Source organism: Gavialis gangeticus, unplaced genomic scaffold, assembly GCF_001723915.1.
Source record: "Gavialis gangeticus isolate Ggan-Ray unplaced genomic scaffold, GavGan_comp1, whole genome shotgun sequence".
NCBI lineage: Eukaryota > Metazoa > Chordata > Crocodylia > Gavialidae > Gavialis > Gavialis gangeticus.
Window position 1 is genome coordinate 64,119,842 of NW_017729031.1, and position 12,749 is coordinate 64,132,590.

Consider the following 12,749-nt stretch of genomic DNA (forward strand, 5'->3'; position numbering starts at 1 on the left):
CAGAATATGCACCAGCTTCCACTGTATGTTGCTACCTCGCTCCTCTGGAGACCTGTGAATGGAAAGGTTGCTCAAGCAGGCATCCCACAATGCAGCAGCTGGAGGGAGCGTTGTATGAAGAGGTGGCATTCCTATATTTTAAAGAAACCCCACATTTTTAGTGGTTTGCACTACTGAGGCCATTATAATTTGTCTCTGAGTTGGTGCATTTAGTGAGCATAGTGACGCTTATAGATAAACTGGATCTATGAGCATATTGCAGTTTTGCCTCTTGGGCCATCTGTTTAGAAAAAGGTACGAGTATCTATCATACACAAACCATTATTACACATGCAAATAGCCTCTTCTATCAAAAATATATGTAATGCTGACATTAGCAAAATGCTGATTATGAGTATTATTAATCCAGATGAAAGGGGGAAGGAAAAAGGACTATTCCCAAATGCAAAATGGAAAGAAGCCATGCATGCCACATTAAGAGGAACAAATGAGAAGCCTGGCACTCACAAATACCTCATGCAAACTGTGGAAGGAGTATTAATTGGGGTTCCAAAATAACATCTTTCTCAAGAGCAGCTGAGGTGTAATGTTGCTCTTTATTAATCAATGCAATGGGACATTGTGAACTCTGCAAAAAATAAATGGATTGCAGATGGCTGTGTGCCTTTTAATAATGACAGAACACCACAAGTTACAGCTTTAAATGCCATGGAGTCTTTCTTCATCTTATTTTTTTTTCAGAGAGAGATATTTGCAGTTTCAAGGCTGTAAGGAAGGTATGTTAGTTTCTTATTACATTTTCCCTGCAGCATAAATTCTGTTGATGCGCTTCCCTAATCATGCTAATTATACTGCCATATGTTGCTCTCATCTTTCTTTTTCTGTCCTAATGGGACATAGATTCCCTCTTTTGAATATGTCATTTGTTTATTACATTTATCAGGGGTTTTAACATTATATGGGTCTTTTAATTGCTTTTTAAAATACTCAGCAGACCGAATATTAAAAGCTGACATGAAGGTCAATTATAAACAATATTTGAATTGCATGTCATTTTTTTAATCTCTAATTTGTGGGAAATACCAAGTTTATTGTCTTGTTCCTGCAATAATTTTTCACATCCGAATGTATACACAGACACGCACCCCAAAATTCATTGTGTCTGTAAACCGGCACCTTCAGTTTAAATTCCTATAATTTTGCTCTAACAAAAGCTCCCTTAAACAGTGGCACTATTATGAAAAAACATTGCTCATCACAATAAAAAAACAGGATATTCTGCTATTAGTTCAATGAAAACTGCAAACCACAGTAATTCACTGTGGGCATGTCTACATGAGATGCTATGTCACCGTAGCAACAGGCTTTAAACACAGCTTTAAAATTTTTTCTATGTATATCGAGGTACCAGCATGGCTCATGATCGCTGCAATGCTGGGGCACATATAGTGTCCCACAAAGGTGCAGAGGGGCCCTCCACATGCTCAGTGGTGAACCCAGAAGTAGTTTCATAGTTTCTAAGGTTGGAAAGGACCTGAACAGATCATCAAGTCCAACCCCCTGCCCTGGGCAGGAATGAGTGTTGGGATCATAATACCCCAGCCAGATCTCTCCAACTTCCTCTTGAAGACCCCCCAAGGGAGCACCACCTCCCTGGGAGCCCATTCCAGAGCCTGGCAGCCCTAACCATAAAGTAATGCCTCCTGATATCAAGCCTGAATCGATTCTCAATCAATTTGTGGCTGTTATTCCTTATAATCCCAGGTGGTGCCCAGGGTAACCCCCGATGCTTCCAGTCCACTTCTGGGTCTGCCAGGGAGCACATGGAGGGACACCTGCACCTCCTCAGCTCAGCAATCAGCCATGGGGGGACCCTGGGTGCCCCCCTATGCCCAGGAGGCACCAGTCACTGAGCTGGGGGAGGGTAGGGGGGCCGGAAGTGTTTCTGTGCACTTCTAGGTCTGCTGCTGAGCACGCTAGGGAGCCCCCTGTGCCTCTGTGGGACACTCCGTGTATCCCAGCATCACAGCACTCACAAGCCCCTGCTACCTAGAGGTATGTAGAAAAAACATTTAAAGCTCTCTCTATCCCAAATCTCTGAATCCTTCTGAATCTCTCCAAATTGATTTGGAGGGTTCTGATTTGATTCAGAGAGATTAAAGGGTCTTCTGATTCGATTCAGATTCGGAAATTCGCCCACTGAATTGAGCCGAATCTCTGCCAAATCAAATCAGGGACCGAAGCTTCACACAGCCCTACTTAGTACTTCCTTTAGGAAGTACTAAATGATGACACAGTAACAATGGCCCCACAGGGACACAAGTAGATGAGCTTTGTAACAGATAATTATAAATCATTATTAATATTCAGACCTCATACCTTGAAAAACTTTATACAACTTATAGTTTCCACATTAAGGTCCTAATACCAAAAAAGGTATTTTAACTCCATTAGAGAAGTTAAACATGGTATAAAATAGATAGCACTTTACAGGTAGCCATTAGTACCTCACAGAACTAGGCCTTAGTAGTACCCAAACAACCAACCAACCAACCCAACCCCAGTAATGTAAGTGAATTCAGGGGAAGTCATTACATTGAATCCATCCCTGAATAGGATCACTAGCTGTAAATGTTCATGTAGGCTTTACCTTATTTTCTAGGTCATGCAAGAGTATTTATGGCTCCCTTCCTCAGTAATATGGTATGAGAATGAGATTAATCTCTTTATTGTTTTATATTTGCAGTATCAACAAATTTAATAATCTGAAAATCACCAAGTCTTTTAAATCCTTTCCCCCCAAATGTTTGGGAGTAGCAGTATCTTTAGTACATTTCCTGAAGTTCTTGCAAAGATCCAAGGCATTTATTTCAGACTATGTCTCTTCTCACAGAAGACCATCATTTAATGCTTTACTTGTTCACAATTTCCTGTTGTGGAAATTCTTTGGGGACCATCTTCAATGTTTTGGAGATATGATATAAAAGGCACTTCGTATAGTCCCTTTTAAGTTATAAATATCCTCCTTCCAGTAACTGTAAGACAGTATACAAAACATAATAGAAAAAAATGAATTTATCATTTTTATCTTATCTAGCTATTTGTCCACCTCTGGCCTTGTAAGCAAATATTCACTTCTGGTTCATACTCTAAGTTGTTCTTCTTGTGGGAAACTAGATTTTATTTCTAGCTCATTGACCAGCTCGTTAAGCATCAGTAATACCATACCATATCCAAGCAGTTCTTAATAAAGAAGTCCCTTAAAGCTTTTAGCTGAGGCATAGTTTGACATCCATTTCAAGTTCCTGAACCATTTTAATTGTGTTTTTGATTTCCTTAAGTGTATTATACCAAAGTATCTCATTTTACAAGAATTTATAGTAGCAGATTTTGTGAGCCAGTCATTTGGCATTGCTTCAAAAAGTGGTTCCTGTGGGCCTCTTAAAGTTTGAGTCATTGATAATTGAAAATGAAGTGCCTTAGGCTTCTGAAACTTGGTACTGAAAGAAATGGATCACAACCATTTGGGTTTCTAATCTTGTTTTACTTAAGTTTTTGAAACAGGTTAGTTGCATGTTGGTGTACTATATTCTAGCACTGTAGTGAGGCTGCAAAAAAGGGTAAGCTCCTTGAACCATGCCAGAAAATATCACAGCGTTAGTGCAACTGTTCATGGCATCATGGGGATCCAGGATTCATAGAATGACACGCTGCATGGGATGAAAAACGCTGTCCAGTAATGCCCCAAATTACTTTTTGAGTTCCACTGTGTTTGCCTTTCAGACTTAACCCATGGTTGCAGTCTTCTAGAGGTCTCTTAAATCACTGAGTGAGAATCCCATTTCTTTTAACTGTTGAAAGAGATGTTCTGTCACTCCAGACATCAAGAGCCTGTCACATTCCAAAATTCAACAAAATGTCCTGAGATTGTCATGTTGCCTTCTCTTGCTTTGGCTGGTTCTTACACAGAAGCAAATCTAACAGTCACTGTCATCTAATCTTGTTTCTAATGTGTTGTCATGTGTACTAGAATAATACTTGGCAATTTTCGAGACAGAAATAGTTTGTTTCTTGATTATGTTCCCAAGAAGTTTGGATATTTTTGCCCAGGTAATGATTATGAATTTGCTTCAAAGCAATCCTGTAGTGATATTCTTTCATAACAAAGTTTCCCAAGAAACTCCACATTTCCTGTTCTGGCACAAATAGGACTTGACTGTTGAACTTCATGAAGGAATATTTGCTATCCCATGGGGTTGATAAAATCAGAAAGTCTTTCCAAAATAACTTGCCAGTATTCTATCAGAGAATTAAGTTGGCACTAGTTGTCTTTATCAATTGCACAGTCTTGCTTCAGATAAGTTTCTAAATCTCTCCCTTTGTGGTAATTTTTCATACGCTCTACTGATTTCTTATACTTCAGTAAGGCTCTTGACATGCAAATTTAAAGGCATAAAAGGATCTGGTCACTGATCCCCAAAATTGCGCTTCCAGCCATGCCACACATGTATGGCAGGAGGCATAACTTTGTGACTGGGATCAGAGCCCAGTCACACCCTTTCTATTTGCCCGTGTAAGGGGACCCTGGGTTCATGATACCAGGTTCCCCCTACAGTAAGAAACTGAAGTTGGATGTCCATGGGGCTGGGGATGACAATCAGCTGATTCTCAGCATCAGCCAGTAACTACACCAGGGTCTCAAACTGAACCCGACACAGTCCAAAGTTGGGACCAACAATCAGCTGACCCCCAGGATATTATATGTAGAGAATTTTTATGGCCCTTTTGTCTTTTATGGTATCTTAAAATGGGTGCACATGTAGCATCCTTGCCATTCATGCCAATTAACATGTTAACCATGGCATAAATATAGTGTGTAGACAACCGAGATACCTGACACAGTGTGTAGACATAAGATACTCAATACGTTTTCAAATCTGAAATACAATTCCTGAGTAAAATAAAATCTCTGGAGTTAATCAACTCTCAGCAAAATCTTTAAATACTATTTGAAAGCTGCAATGAAAAATGGAACTCTGAAATTTTTCCTCCATTACCATACAAATAAAAAGCCATAAAAAAGTGTTTGCACTGAACTTGCAAAAACACAAGGTAAATTCTGGCATTGATAACTGGCCATTTGGCAAGATCTTTCAGAGTATCAAAGTTCTTCATTTTATCCACTCTAAATCCCCCTATAGTCCTTAAATATCTAAGCACTTGCATCAAATAATTAGCATTTGAATGTATATCCACATCCACAGATGGAGATACCTCACTGGTGACATTTTTTCCTGTTGCTCTCTTATTTTAGACTCATCAGAATAACCAAGAACATTTCTTCATTAAGAATATTATTTTCAGAAATAGGAGCACTGCTGCTTTTGTTGGATAAACATAGATGACTTGAAGATTCCAATACTGGAAGTAAAATAGATGTTTTAAAAAATCTTAAACATGCTTGACTTTTTCATATTTTGGTTTCTTTCTTAGCTTTCCTTTTGCTATACTAAGCTCCAGGAAGACATTTCAATTTTCATGAGAAGATCATTGCTACAACACTGCTTCTGCCATAATTCTAATATTATAAAAGCTCCCTGGAGGTGGGGGAGATAACAGCGACAAGGACCTGAGTGCCACCGTGACAGAGGGGACAGAACAGGGTGGCATTGGGGGGCATGGGGTATTGGCTTGGAGGCAGCAGGGGCACAGGGTACTGGCTGCACAGCCCTGGCCTCACCCCACCCCACCCCACACGGTGGAGCACCACCATAACAGCAGGGACTGGGGCTGGATCCAGGGGGGGATGAGGCTGGCAGTGCTGACCTTACCCCCCACCCAGCCCTGTTCATTGGAGTGAGGGGCCAGAGTACCTCCCCCCCACAAAACAACAGCTGGCGGGGAGTGGGAGGCAGTGGGGAAGAGGGGAGGAATGGAGGGAGGGCGAAGAGTGGGAAGGGTAGGGGGGCTGACCAGTGGCTGCACCCTGCCATGACTTCCATTGCAGCTGTGACCTGTGCTGCAACTGCTGTGATCACCGCGACCACCACTGTGGCCCTGGCCCAGGCCCAAAGTGGCAGGGGGAGCAGCCCCAGCTCAGGCCTGAAGTGGCAGGGCAGGGAGGGGGAGTGGCCCCAGGCCAAACAGTTGAAGGGGGGAAGTGTCCCAGCCCAGGCCCCAGGCTGAAGTTGTGGGAGGGAGGCAGGGAGGACCATGGCCCCAGCCCAAGGTGGGAAGGAGGGAGGAGGGAGCTGGATGCAGGCCTATGTCCCCATCCACCCTCCTCCATGGGGTGCTGGAGCAAGCTTTCCCCCGTCCCACTCTGGGAGGCAGAGGCAGTGGTGTGGCATGGGGGGTGGCGGTGCTCCATTCCCCTCCTCCCTATCATTCTTGACAGGCAATTCACTACTGACTTATAGAATCATAGAAAGTTAGGGTTGTAAGGGAACTCAGGGCTAAGTATAGACAGTCAAAAAGGCCAAGCTGTATTGATTCAGTCTTTGCAGGTTAGTCTATGCTGCAGAGATTAAACTGAAATAGAAGTGAGCAGACATTTACCTTTGATTCTGGAAATTCAGCCACATACCTGCCAGGTTCAGGCCAGAAGCCAAGAGGCGCTGAAGCACAGGTCTCTGGCACATAGCCAGCATGGGCTGTGCATTCACGAGAACAAGGGTTTCTCAAAGGCCTTTCAAGGTACACCTTTTCTCCTGTGGACTTGACCGACTATGAACTCCAATTGGCCTTTGTTACCCTTCACATCCCTTACTAGCTGCAACTCCAATTGTTCTTTGGTTTTCCTGGGCTCTTGTACACATGATGAAAATTGGGCACTTTTGTGGTTTAATTGTGTCATGCTATACACATGCGGAGGGGTTATAATTTAAATGAGTTTGATATGTTGCAAACTAAACCACATCTGCATTTAGTTTGCAATGTAGCTATCTGTAACACTGCAGGCTTTGACAGGTAAACCCTGACTCCCCCACTGTAGGAAAGGTGGGTTGAAGGCAGAAGCAGTGAGAGGACCAATCCTTTTTTATTATTTTTCACAGAGCCTACCTGCATTTCCCTCAGCCAGGGAGTGAGCTGCTGGTGGGCTGAGTAGCCCCTGAGCTTCAGAGGGCCCCAGTAATTCCTTCCACAGCAGCAGCACTGCCTGGGACCACCTAGGCGGGCTGCTAGGAGGTGGGTGCTGCCCGAGATTGGGTACAGGGAACAGTTGGAACAGGCTGAGTGCTGCCTGCAACCTGAGGCAGCACTTGCCCACTAGTCACCCACCCAGGTGGCCCTGGAGGGTGCCACCACTGTGGAGGAAAGGTCCAGGACCCCCACAATTCAGGGCCCACCAGCAGCTTACCCCTCCCCCCCCCGCCCCACTGTGGGAGAGGCAAGCAGGCTCTGTGGAAAAAGACTCAAAAAGGATCAGGTCCCTTGTCAATTTTTTTTTCCTCAGCGGAGCCTGCTCCAACTCTTTCCTGAGCCTGTGGGGGGGAGCAATGCCTGGCAGGCTTCCAGTGCATGGGCTTAGGGGACAGTTGGATCCAGTGGGTCCTGCCCCAGAGCTGGGACAGAACCTGTGCAGCTAGCACCCCAGCCAGATAGCCACAGGGGGACACTGCTGTCATGGAGAGAAGGACCGCCCCCTCCTGCACCTCAGGGGCTGCATGGCACAGTGGCAGCTCGTGCTGGCAGTATCTGCTGGGGGGGAAGGGGGAGTGGCAAGGGGCCTGATCTTTTTTTTTCTGCAGAGCCTACCTGCTTCTCCCATGGCTGGGAGGGCTGGGGAGGGCGGGGGGCTGAGCTGCTAGCAGGCCCTGAGCTGCAGGGGTCCCTGAACCTCCCCTCCAAGACAGCGGCACCCCCCAGGCAGCACCTGCTAGCAGCCCACTCAGGTGGCCCCAGGGAGTGCCGCCACTGCAGAAGGAAGGACCAGGCACCCCTGCAGCTCAGGGACTGCTCAGCTGACTAGCAGCTCATCCTGCAGCTGTGGGAGAGGCAGGCAAGCTCAACAGGAAAAAAAAAAAAAGAAGGATTGGGCACCTCACCATAATGGTGATGGAAGCCCTGAAATAGAAACAGTGGGCTTTTTAATAAGCACAATTAAAAACCCACCATTTCAGTTTAGGGGACTAAACCTCCGTTACTTGTATAAGTGGCCCCATACTTCATCCCTGCATGCCTAAGCAATGCTCTTATATTCTTCCCTTGTTATTTGTTCAGCTTTTCATCTATAAGCTTCCTTTTTGTGATTTGCTTTACTGAAGAGTTCCCTGCTAACCCAAGCTGGTCTTTTGCCATATTTGATAGTTTTCCTGCGCATCGGGATGGTTTGTTCTTGCACTTTCAGTAAGGCTTCATTTTATATATATATATACACATACACACACACACACACACTTAAATATATAAACCAGGGGTAGGAAACGTTTTTTGGCTGAAGTGCTGAAAAAACCACAATGTCTACCTTGGAAGGTGCCGGAGCGCTGATATGCTGGAGCCCAGAGCAGCTGTAAGTAGCCTCCCAGCTGCAGCTGGCCCATGAAGCCCAGTCTGCTTGCAGCAGGGCTTGCAGCCTCCCACCTGCCAGCTGGGAGCAGCCTGGGCTCCGTGGCTGGCAGCAGCTGCTTAGAACCTGGGCTGGCGATGGTGTGCCAAGCAAAATGGCCTCACGTGCCATGCTCAGCACATGTGTCAGGGGTTGCTGGCCCCTGATATATATACTACCAATCAGAGAAGACCACTACATACGTTCACAAATATAAGAACATCAGATCATCTGTAAGCTCTACATAACCAAATATGAACTGACTCATCCAGATGGAAAGCATCTATTTCAGACTTAATTTTACATTGCATCCTATTTTTAATGATGGACTCTGTGTCTTTTAATGGAATGCAATTATTTAAATAGTATGCATAATTTCAAAGAGTATGTATTTTGAAATTATCAAAAATAAACTATTGCAGAGTAGTATAATAAAGACCACACAATCTGTACTTAAAAAAACCCAAAACCACCAGTAGTCATTTTAACATCCTTTTCCAGTTCCATTTCCCTTTATATAGTACTTTAATAATTTATTAATTAATCAGTTGAATGATTCACAAGCTACTACAGCACAAATATATTTGCTGTTCAGTCTCTGTTGGAGGTTGGCAATGTAATTCCTCTGATGGCAGTGACAGCTTCACTGGCTCTGCAGATGGAATTCAGATGCAGTATTCCATTATTATAACTTAAAGGATAATTTTTTGCAGACAGGTTCACCCCTAGCTGGTTAAAGCCCCTACCCTACAGAAGTTTATGCACATGGTTAACTCAATGTATGTGAGCGGTCCCCTGCCTTTGGTGGGATTATTCAGATATATAAGACTGTAGGATTTGTGAGTTTGGTACACCAGAAAAATACCTTTGTAATGATTTTGTAGCCCTGTTCAATAAGTACATATTCAAAAAACATAAATCAGATGCCAGAGAAATGATGCATCACAAACATATCTGCATAATGAGGCTTATACAAAACAGCTATGCAATCTTTTAAAACAACTGTGCATATATATGCAAATGTATTTGTGATATTTCATTTCTCTGACTATATATGTATATAATAAATATATAACAATTACTATAACTATATTAATATAAGTATATTATTATATGTAAAATATTATTTAACATACATTGAAATTAATATAATTTATCAGAGGACAAATTTATACAGATTTATTTTCTGTTCCTAAAAATTTTCTACAAATTTATTTTCTACAAATATTTTCAAAGGCCAATTAGAGTTCATAGTTGTTGATCAAGTTCACAGGAGACAGGTGCACACCTTGAGGGGCCTTTGAGAATTCCAACATAAAAGGTAGGTTATATTTCGCTCTCAGCAAAATCAGCCTAAATTTAAATCCTGACCATTGCTTTTGATATCAATGGAATTACACAGAATTTACACCCCCAGAAGTCAAAACAGAATTTGGCTTTCCTTATTTCCATGATCTCCCTTCAACAATATTTGTAATAAGTAACAAATGACACTTTACAGAACCCTTGGAAGAAAAAGAAATATGTAGTGTCTTTCCTTAAAAGTTGCGGCAGAAGAACATTTATTTTGCATTTATCTCTTCTCATTTTGTATCATTGCATGCTGATATTCAATTAAAATAACAGATTAAATATTTATTGTTTTCCATTTGCTACAGAGGCTTTGAATGTCATTTTTCATTTTAAATTATTCATTACTTATACAATGTCTTGTATAACTTCTGCCAGATATACTAAAAGACAAGGATTTTGAATTGTGGAGCTCACAGTCTAAATCAGACACAATCCAGGTAAAAATGCTGGTAGGGATGGAAAGTTATACAAAGTCTAAGACATACCTGATCCAGCTCTTTTTTAATTCTTTCCATTGATTTCAGTGTGAGCTGGATGGGAGCTTAACAATTTGATCTACTGATGCTAGTGTATTGGTTCTGGATTAAGCTCTTAGGTCCCGATTTGCATTCTTCAAATCCTTATTATTATCCACATAAATAATCATACTGACTTCAGTCGGAACAATCAAACTAATAAGGCTTCAAAGACTCAGGCTGGTTACATTTTTCTTATGTAAGGAGTATCTTATGGTCCTGGGTATGACCATAAATTGCATCTACCTGGAGCGTCTGCTGGCAATGTAGTGGGGCTACTTGTGGCAGGGTAGTTCCTATAAAATACCAGTATTGTGACCTCCAGAGTAAGGCGAGTATAGGGCACATCACAACCCTAGCCCCCACTACCTTGTGGGAACTCTTTGGTTGGAGAAAGGCTAAGGGACATCACCCTGACAGAAACGTGCCCTCACCAAGGTATTAGGCAGTCAGCAGCAGTTCTTATCTGTTGCTCTCTGGCAAAAGCAATAATCACCAAGGCTCTGAACATCTGGACTCTGTCTGGCTTTTGCATTCTTTCTCAGTGGTCTAAAGAGGGAGTAGGTCTTGGGCAGCCTCCGCTCCTCCATACTCTTGCCTAGACATATGTGTCAAAGGTATTGTTGTGATGGTCATAGAACTTCATACAAGCAGATTAATCCAGCACCTGACTAGACCTCATATGCATACACTATGATCGAGAGGACTAATGGTTGCCTACTAAGTAGTATCTTAGCACCACAAGGCTAAGCCTGGGGACAGGGGCAGGAGGTTAATGGCAGATGATCAGCTAAAAAGAATTTGTTTCAAAAGGAAAGTGAAGAGGAGTGTAAGATCGCTTGGCAAATTGAAAGCGGCATGAAAAATGTTCAGCATTGCAAATTAAAGAACGATTTGTTAATATCCATTTATATTGCATCACTTTTTCCAAAGACAACCATATGCAAATGACCAAACATGCTTCAGTAAAGCAAACTTGTATTGATATTCAAGGGTTTCACAATCCTTTCCCTCAAACATGATTTATTTAGCAATATGGACAAGAATAACAGGGTAAAAACACAGTGGTTGTAGGTTACCAAATTGGATATTAAATAAAAATACTGGATAAATTATAATGCTTAACTATATCACAAGATATATTTGTCAGAGATGTCAAGATAAAAATACAAAGTGAATCTTTAGGGGGCTCCTATGAATCTATTTCAACTCATTACACTCTGTATGAGGGTAGATTTCAATAATGCTCCACGAGAGAGATTTCTTATAGTCCCATATAATATTTTGGTAGTGCATCTTTAAATTGTCCTTATAGGTGATATTCTTTCCCATGCAGAAACCCTAGCAAAATGTCCTACTTACATAATATTTTGCAGTAGGTGGTACATAGGTCTTATGTTGGCCTGAAGTAAATTTCACCTTGTATATATAACCCATTACAAACTAGGTCAGATGTAGGCACAACGTTTATAGAAATAATAAAATAGATAATACAGGAAAGAACAAAAGAGAGAATTAACTGCTGGTCAACTTAAGACCCAGTTGAGAAACCTGAGGGCCCATTTTCACTGTTTCAGTGAAGTCTATCACAGTTCTTAAAAATGAAATACAGAGTGGAAATCTGGGTTTTAGATACAAGATATATTTACCCATCCAATCCTGCAAATTTACGGAGTGCCTCCTGTGATGTTTGTAGTTCAATTAATTCTAGGAGATGTGACCTCAGTGTGACCTGTAGGTGTAGCAGATGTGAATTCTGCTAATAAATATATATTTTAGGAACAGAAATCTGCATTGTGCAATTCACTAATGATAACAGAAATAGCAGAAGAACAGCTCAACTATGAAAAAAGTGAAAAGTTGAAACGCATGTTTCAGACTGGTAAATCAATAAACCAGGAACTGCAAGATGCCCCTTCATATCCTAATATATCCATTTCACCTACTTTTTAAAGATACTGGGCATTTTTCATTCCTAAAAGTTACAATGGGAACTACGGATGCTCAGTATATCTAAAAACCAGGCCCCATGTTTTTCAAACAGAGAGCATGATTCTAAACTTCTTGTTCAATTCTGACTAATGCAGACCCGCTACTGAAGCCAAAGTCAGCCATGCCAGAGTAAGCACTTGGCCCAGAACACACAACATCTTCTGATATGAACAGTTTTCTGCCTTTTCCATTGTCATAATGCAACCAAAGAAACTTAGATTATTTATATTTATTATAAAGAAAAAAAGACCATTCTACAAGGAAGCCAAGGTGCACAGAGTGATCCAGATTACTACTGATTTGCTTAAACACTAGCAGAGTATATATATATATATATATAT